The 3061-nt window shown below is 33.7% G+C and overlaps 1 protein-coding gene across 1 annotated transcript in view; it reads left to right on the top strand.

Annotated features, from left to right (window-relative positions):
* Nucleotides 1-116: 116 nt before the first annotated feature.
* The window catches only part of LOC106873467 (DNA repair protein RAD51 homolog 1), a 15190-nt gene continuing 12245 nt past the window's right edge, over nt 117-3061 (top strand). Inside the window, exons 1-2 of the mRNA XM_014920847.2 lie at nt 117-474; nt 907-1075. The gene's annotated coding sequence lies outside the window, so the exon portion shown is untranslated. The remainder of the gene's footprint in view (nt 475-906; nt 1076-3061) is intronic.

Genomic DNA, 3061 nt, shown 5'->3' with positions numbered 1-3061 from the left:
TTTTTTTTTTTTTTTTTTGCAAAATCGTAATCTCCTATATCGAAAATATAGGAACCAGAATAAATTTTTGAAAAAAAAAAAAATGTGGAGGGAGGAGGGATGTAAACGCTTTACCTCCACCAAAATAATATCTTTCAAAAACTTTCATTCTCTGTTTTTCTGACCACTTACAATAATGATTCAGCTTGAATTTAGAGCATCATTTTCAGTTTAAGTGATTGTTAAAAGTAAAAAAGATGTTCTAAACTCAAGGATCGCCCTCACCAGAATATTTCTATCTCCCATTGTATCATAGTATTCAATAGGCAGTGCTTCATCTCCTCAGACTAAGAAAGAAAGTGAGGAAATCACTGGCGAATGGAATAAGTAATCTTACATAATTCATTCCCCCATCAGTCTAAGATGTGATTGTGCCCATAGCCGTTTTTAGTTTATCTTCAGCTGAATGTTAGGGAAAAACATTGTCCCAGAAATGTAAGATATTTCTCTTTACATGAACTAGCATATCTCAAATAATGATTCTTTTTAAAAAATTGTGTTGCTTTAAGAAAACGTGTTAAGTTCCCCAAATAACAGCAAATACATTCAGTTGTAACATAATGTCTGTCATGAACAGTTAACACCTGAACTTTCGTATAAGCAGAAACGCAAAATATGAAATATACAACTAGAAAAGTTTAGCTCTTATTTGAAAATCTGTCAGAAAACTTAACAGGAAAGAAAATATTAATTATGTTTCAATAGTTGACATTTTTTAAACAAGATAATTTTCGTCTCATTTAAAGTCATGGTAATTGAAATTAAATGCGTGGGATTTTAGTTAAAAAGATATTTTCTCTCATCATTTTTATTTGCTTGCATATATTTATTCACATGTATACAATTTATTCCTATCAAACAATTTAGAAAACAAGAAATCTTGTAGATTTCTTTGAAGGTCCCATGAAACATCCGAAACTAAAACCGACAGCTCTACACGAAGTATATTGGCGGGATATCCAACTAACTTAAGTCTGTGTTCATTTCTCCTTTCTAATATCTCTTCTACGTTTGTCATTCTCCAACATATTCTCAGGTAATAACATTTGCTCTATAATTCTACTTTTGAACCTGCTTTTATTCGCAGAAACATACGTTAAATGATTCGTCAGGCTCAAACTTCATCTATGTGTTTATATTTACATGTCAACTCCACTTTCCCTCACACCCATCATATATATATTACAACTGTTTATATCATCCACCCACACTTTCCTATTAGTTACATCTGATTAAATATTAAGAAATACATAAACAAATAAAAGATTAATAATTTATTAGTTTGTGTCCGTCTCATGAGACAGGCGTAATCTGATCGGCGGACTTTTGGAAAGCTATCAGTACTTCATAGGAAAGGAAAAAAGCTTGGTTGTTTCTTTCCATGAAAGAACTTTGTCCAGAAGAAACAAAATCATTTTTTTGGCGGAGACGGACTATATGTGATCTGAACCTACCCCGCCCCCGCTTATTTATTAATTTTTTTACGGAATCCCACGTTTTAGGCTATGGGGATTCCGATTCTGAAAAAAAATTGTTTGAAAAATTTCAACCCCCCCCCCACCAAGCAGGCTATTTACATGCTAGAAATAACAGCCAAATCTCACAAAACTAGTGTTAGGGTTAGGGTCAGGGTTACGGTTAGGGTTAGGTTTACCCTGTGGATCTATATAAAAACCGGGGCGGGGGAGGAATCGAAATTTTGAAATTGAGATTTTTTAAAATTTTTTTCAGAATCGGAATCTTCATAGCCTAAAACGTGGGATTCCGTAAAAAAAAAAAATAAGGGGGGAAAGGTTCAGATTACATATAGTCCATCTGGACCATTTTTTTTTTTCTTAGATTATTGTACGCCTCTCAAATCTGTGCCGTTTTCTGTTCATTTCTTTCTATTACATGTCTTAAGAGACAAGTAAGAAGGATGCTTTGAGAACAGGGTGAAGAAGGGATTCCGAGTTCTCTGATTTCCGCTGTACAATTAAATGGGTGTATATAATAAATATATTTGTCTTGCGACTGTCTGAGGGAAGAATTTCACTGACTTTAATTCTAGATACAGTTGACCTTTTTTAACAATAGAAATTATGAAGATTTAAGGTTACGTGCATCATAGTAGGCAGTATCTATAGATCGTTGGCTGGAGTTAACAGATCGTTGATTTATGCTAACTTCAGAAACAATCTAAGATTGTTTTTCTTCGTGGTCGCTCAACCTACAAGGAAAACGGCCAAATTTCCTTCAAACCCTATCATCTTAATAAATATTCTTTGAAATACGGGATGGTCACAGCTGGAATGCTTTGGATCAAATATCTTCGATCAGAGCTGACCTACGGCTAAATAAACAACAACAACACGGGAGTATACTGGTTGGGTGCAGTGTTAACTTGAAACTAGGACACAACAGAATCAGAACTTTTGTTAAATATATTTACACGCTTACAAACTCAGCAATGGTTGATACTCGCACTAATACGCACACAGTCGCACTTTTTACATATTCAAACTAGTTAAAAGTGAATTTCTGTCGCTTTCAACGATAATTCTATCTATTCAATTTGTTGAACTGCCTACTCATACAAATATAATGTAAGAGGTGAAGTATTTGACAGAACGCTTGTCCTTTTAACGTAATTCGTCATGCAGAATCAGCTTGACATAACTACAGTTTAGTGCCCCTTACCTTGCACATTTGTTTTTTCATGACTTCATGAAAAATGCATATATTTTAATAAAATTTTTGCAAAGTGTTTTCGGGGGCAGACATTACGATTATGATAACGTTTTATTTTTTTTAATTAGGGAGGAGTTTTGAACCCTTTCCCCTGCCTCTCCTGAATTTGTTTCTTAACTTTTTTAAATGAAATTTTACAGGGATATATTTTTTTCAAGAATGTATATTACGTAATGTTGATATTTCAAACAAATGTGGAGAAAAAAAAATTTCGAAGACTCTAAACTTTCGGAATTTGGTGGAAATAAAGTCGTGTGTGTGGAAAAAATGATCTGACATTCCCCCCCCCCCC

The sequence above is a fragment of the Octopus bimaculoides genome, chromosome 1, assembly GCF_001194135.2.
Source record: "Octopus bimaculoides isolate UCB-OBI-ISO-001 chromosome 1, ASM119413v2, whole genome shotgun sequence".
Taxonomy (NCBI): Eukaryota; Metazoa; Mollusca; class Cephalopoda; order Octopoda; family Octopodidae; genus Octopus; species Octopus bimaculoides.
Note: the sequence above shows the minus strand (reverse complement) of the source record. Positions and strands in the feature narration are given on the sequence as shown.